The sequence below is a fragment of the Necator americanus genome, chromosome I, assembly GCF_031761385.1.
Source record: "Necator americanus strain Aroian chromosome I, whole genome shotgun sequence".
NCBI lineage: Eukaryota > Metazoa > Nematoda > Chromadorea > Rhabditida > Ancylostomatidae > Necator > Necator americanus.
The window spans coordinates 12,872,998-12,878,997 of record NC_087371.1 but is presented as its reverse complement, the minus strand read 5'-3'; positions in this window follow the sequence as shown (position 1 = coordinate 12,878,997).

The window sequence follows — 6,000 nt, the reverse complement described above, 5'->3', positions numbered from 1 at the left end:
CAGAAACTAATGGAAACGTATGCAACAGCTGGAAATCACTTTGTCGTACGGCTGCCACCTGGTCAACATTTTTTTGCGAGGAATCCAAAGAAGGAGTGTTCAAATTAACTCCATGCAAGTTAACGACACATGGTTGATTCTAGGAACAAAAAAAAGGTTGGAGAAATTTTTCACAGTCTCCTATGCCGTCTGAGAGCCTAAATTACTGTAGGCCTTACCAGAAACATTGTTCACATTACCAAATTTATTTTGTAACTAGTAACGTAATATTACAATTTCAGCAATAGTACTTTTATCCATTCTCGACATGAAAAAAGAAGAAATTAGTTAAGATCACCTCATCACTTTATTTTTGAAAAGTTTAAACTTATTGAACTGGTAATCCCAGTAGGAATTTTCTAAGGTATTTTCCTCCACAGACAACTGTCTACTGATGTTTTCTCTTGTCTTTTTTTTTGGATTTTCTTTTCTTACAATTTTAAGAACAAATTTTCGCTGTTATCAAATAAACAATCGCACCGGAATTTCTGAGAAATCTTCACTTCTACATAAAAACCCTCTCAAAGAATACCCGAGAGAATCGAGCAAGATAGCTAATCCTGAATTCATGCTGCCTTCCACAGCTCCAGTGAATCTAAAACCGAATTTTCAGCAAAACTGATAAAGTCACAACAGAAATTGGTAAATTGGCAACGACAACTGGGAATTTCCCGTTAATCTATGAATTGTTTATTCATGCGATCATCGACCAAGAAAAGAAACAGATGAGAAAAAAGGTCTAAGTTTCCAAACTGCTATCAGTGTCGAACAAAAGATGTGAGGTCATTCCGCCACTCCGCCGCTCCTCACCAAAGGTCAAGAATTCGATCCTTGACCACGTAATCTGGCTTCCTTTCAAGGTTTTCTTATTCATTTTCGTCTCGTCATTTCATCTTACTTTTGGAGGTAATCACCTATCTGAGAAAACAGGCTAATTCGGTGCGAGGTTCAAAACTTGTCGTCGACCTCTGCTGCAATGGGCACCATCAGGCCACACAGGAGACATCCAAAATAAACCACAAAGTTTTGACTCAGAGCGAAGCTGCATGAATGAAGGATCCACCTATCTCAGCTTAGAAAAGTGAAAAAAAAAACTTTTTTTTGTAGTTCCGGATTTTTTTAGAACTTTTTGAAGCAAAACTTCGATGAAATTTAAGCAGTCCAAGATTTTATGCATTCATTCTTAATAGACTTTGAACTACAATTGCGAAAAAAGGAAAGGTTCACGAAAATTTTGATAAGAAGTAAAGCAAGAAAACTTTTCCTTCGAAAGAAAGAAATACTTCTCTCTTGCATACCTCTACCGTATTTCTCGACGGTTACGAGACTTCTTTTTCAACATTTTCAGTATCACTGGCGACGAAGAACTCAGTTAAACGAATTTCTGTTGCATTGAGCTATTTCTATGTGTCGTACGTATCCAAGAAAAAGTGATTCTTGAATAATTTGTGCAAGTGAAGCATTGGAGAAGCTATCATGGTCAATACTAAGAGATTCCGAAAGGAGAAGCTCATCGTTGTTCAAAATTCGGATCATCGAACAGGCCCAATTCAAGCGTTTCAGAATTTCCAGAAAAGGAGTACTATGTAGTAGGAATACCATTCCAATACAAAAATTGAGGGTTTTATTTGGAATCTTCAATTGTGAAGATGACCCCCCGAACCTGGCAGGAGCACATCGTTGAATGCAAAAAATATATGCACTTCCGAGCAAATTACGCTCTTACCGTTCCACAGAATATTTTCCGCCAAAAAAAGAAAGTCTCAAACGCTACCACTGATAAGCAGGGCTGTGTTAACGCTCACTTTAAAAGAGATAATATCAGAAAGATAGCAGACCACCATGAATTAGGATCGATATGGTAGCTGAGCATTAGAAACTCATATGCGTGCTGATTTACACAAAACCGTATGTCTTGTCAGTTTTTTTTTCCTTTTCCTCCTGTACTCACGTTCACATAAGCAAATGAAGTTGACCTTTGGGGCTTCGATACCAAAAGTTTGTGGCTGGAACCAGGGTCAGCAACAGCCTCGCCTTTCTTTTCCTTTCTATACCTAGGTCGACAAAGAGTTGGAGTCTGGAACACCCATTCCACTGATTCTTACTGACCCTTCACTATTTTTCTTTCTTTTTATTTGAGTTTTTCTTCATTGCTACTCGTATGTTAGCCAATATTTGCTTATGACCATTGGGTTCATTTGCAGCACCGATAAAAATCGTTTGATTTGCAAGTGTTGCATCGATGTAACAGGGTCATAAACCCGATAGATAGCATCGGCGACATCATTGCAGGTGTGCGTTTTGACGGGTTTTTGCAAGGGCACCCCGCTACGCCATCTTCTTCTCCTTCAGCGGATCATATAAGAAATCCCTTGCTCACATAAGAGAGGATTTGGCAGAGACAGTCCAGCAAAATTTTTGAGCAACGGTCTCTGTCCATGAATATTCAAGCAAATGAGGTCTGCGTTGGTCTGTTTACACAATTTGGTCGTTTGTTTCAAACTGAGCTAAGATTGCACAGTCCGATATTTGCTCCGGTGAAAAGAAAGAAATGAACTCGCAGTGACCACCGCACTCTGACCCTCTAGCACTCATAATCCTGAAGTGGAATACTGGACAGACTTTGAAGCCATGTGACCTTAGAAAATCTGATGTTTCCACTTCATATGTGTAGTCTATACCGTATCAGGTAACGGAAGTGCTGATTTAGTTAATTTTAAGCTCCTAACACTTTGCAAACTGAATTTCAAACATTCGATCTCGTTGTTGCTTATCCTTCCTGTATTTTTAAAGGATTTCGAAAATAGAACAAAAGCAGGACAAAATAATAAGTCGGACTTTTTTTCCTGAGAGCGTTTCAAATTTTTCATCAAGTGGTCAATGATAACGTAAATTATCCAAAAAGACTAATTCCTCACCTCCAAACTCTTAGTTTTGTTTCAGAATCAGATAAATATTGTTGTCAATACATATCACAGTTTCTTCTCCTTCTCATCCAAAAAATACAGCTTCCCAATCTGAAGGACTTCAATTTTCAGTTTCGAAGGGACTGCACAGCTCCGGAATAGCTATGGAACTACACAAAAAGTCTTGATCTGTAAGGTGAAGTAGCACTCGCTACAAAGTCAGCATAGGTTTGCAAGAGAAGTTTCCAGAATTTAACGTATGTAGCTGAATAGATAACATGGATTGCACTGTGGAAATTTCCACCAATGACTCCCACCTGAGGAAAGCGGATAACAACCCCTCAGTTCTCATCCTGCATACGAGGAATTAGTGTGTGATAGCAGTCTCGCTCAAGATAAACTCACGATTCTGGAAATCACGGCTTATGGCCTGCTTTCAGTTCTTCTTGTCTATCACTCCCAGCAATTTATCTAGAATAGAAAAAAAAAACTTCAGAAATCTGCATGAACAGCATGAAAACCTTAAAAGGACATCCAAGAATCCTTCATTTCCACATGAAACTTCGGATTCAACCAAAATCCTACTCTCTTTCCTATTCTTATCTTGTTATCTTGACTTTTTCTCTTGTTTTCCATTCTTTTTTTAAGTGTTTTTTTTTTCAAAAGTTTTCATGAAAGTTCCACTATGTTAGTTGCAATATGTATATGCACGCAAAATGCCAGAAACATCATGCCGCTGGCCGCAAAAGGCCATGTTGTAGCAATCATCCGCCTTAGTCATCTTATGAAAAACTTCGTCTCCGTTTCTCGATCGCAGCGAAAACCGTTTGCTTTGAGACAGTAGCACTAGGATCCAGTTGTACAACAAATTCTGTGATTTTTTTTAAAAGAAAAATGAATTGGAACACCAAGAACAAGAATCCAGTTAATCTAGCCCGACTTTCTGGAAATCATGAAAAACGGAAGCCCTCTTCCTATAAGTTCTCAGTAAGAAAATTATTTCCAGTTTCTACAAATGGATCAGTCCTGAAAATTAGCTTGTTTTTGTTTTTTCGTCTCCGTATCCACAGATGGTAGTATGACCAAAAAAACGAAATAGAAGAAATAGAAATAAAACTAAATAAACGAAATAGAACTAAACGAAATAGAACTACTATTCGACATACTTATCGATTTACTCGCTTTAAATTACAGACCTAAACTAAATTTTAACTAAAGTTAGTATAAAGAAAGAGCCAAATGGCCCAGCAATAACAATTTATACCCAAGAATCCCATCCCAACCTAACACAATCAAATCAATCGAGTCGAAAAGCTACAAAATTCACAAATAATAACATATAGAAAATATTCTGAGCTGTGTGGTAGTAGTAATCATTGTTCTTTGCAACGGCAATGTTACGCACTGAAGAAAAGAAAAAAGTGAGAGCTACTGAATTGCGGTACGTGATCGCGAAAGAAAACCGCTCAAATAAGGATCCGGAAATAATAAGGAATTATTCCTAAGAAAGAGTTCCTAGGAGTGAGTTAAAACAGATTTCCTTCAATATAGACAGTAACTCTGATAACATTTGGACCAGCCCCTAATTTCTGTCTCCTCGGATGGTGCAGAGGGAGAGAGAAAGGGATTTTGTGTCAAGTAAATTGTGCGATTGTGGTAGCAGTGTCGCGGTCACCGGGACAAAAATAAATGCTGACGAGAAAAGACTAAGTGGTAAGCTAGGTTTGCTCGTACAACAGCTTGCTTTGAAAATACTTTCCTTTTCAATCAATAACTGTTTCATTGAAACAGTAAGATGAGAAGAAAGTGGTATTTTCCACTGATGCTAGTTAAAAAACAGACTTTCACACTATTCTCAATAACAAACCGTATTAAATAATGGTGTTCAAAAATGAACATGCCTTCCTTTTTCTTTGTAAAATTCGATAACTCCTAAGAAAACAGAAAGAACCAAGCGTTTAAAAAAGGACAGTTAATCCGACTCAACAAATTTCTTGGGAAGTTCCTATTCTGTGTGTTTTGATAAGAACAAGTCAATATTTGTAAACTCACTTAAACTATCGTTGGAAACCAATTTTTTAAGATGCAAAAATACAGAGTGTACTTTTTCCCCCCGGATCCCTCGCAGGATAGCTTGTTTTGTGGCGAGAGAGCCCTTTATTCACTTCATCTGTGAAGTTTAAAGGAAACATGAAGAGGGATGGACAAGTGGTAAGTGCTCCTCGAGATTAGACCCAGTCCCCCGAGCCAAAAAGCGCTTTTCACTCGTCTCCGGCGAGAAATCGCTGCTTTTTTGTAGAAGAAAAAAAATTAGACTAAACAACGTTCATCTTCTGGATTTCTAAGAGCTTCAAAGAAAGAGGAACCAGTCCTCAAAGCCGCTTCCCACCTTTTTGGTTTTCGTAAAGGCACGAAAATTCTAAGCATTTCCTGTCAATGGATGTTGCCATTTTATTCCTTCAGTTGTTTACTTAGCGTAAAGTGAAAGTGCAGCACTTTCAGTACTAAAATAAACTGCTCCAATATTGTCAGGTGTATCGTTAATGCTTTCCAAAAAAGTGAAATTGCTTACTAGAATAACTAACACATTAACCATATTAGAACGGGTGCAAAATCGGCAAAGAATTCTCGAGCTCAAGGGATGGACAACACAGAACTTTCTTAACGCTGATGTTCCCACTCATTAAAGGAGTCCACCAAGCGATGGGCAGAAAGAAGTGGATGGATTTCAACATTAAGTCACTTTCAACATAGGCAGGTTAGTGATCACGAATGCTTCAACTGTGATTCATCTTTTTCATGTAGTAAACTGTGGCAGTGCATACTTTTACGAGGAAAAGTTCTCAAATCTTTAGTTTGTAGGAAACAATATGGAGTAATCATGGTTTGAGAAAGAGTAGTCAGCAATTTACAAAAGATTTACAAAACTCAACTTCAAAAGAGAGTAGAAGGGCCAATAGAACAGCATTCCAACAAAGGTCCCAGTTGATGCGATGTTTCATGCGCATTGTCCAGCTGCAAAAACGTCTTCACTTTCAAAACAAAACACTCACAT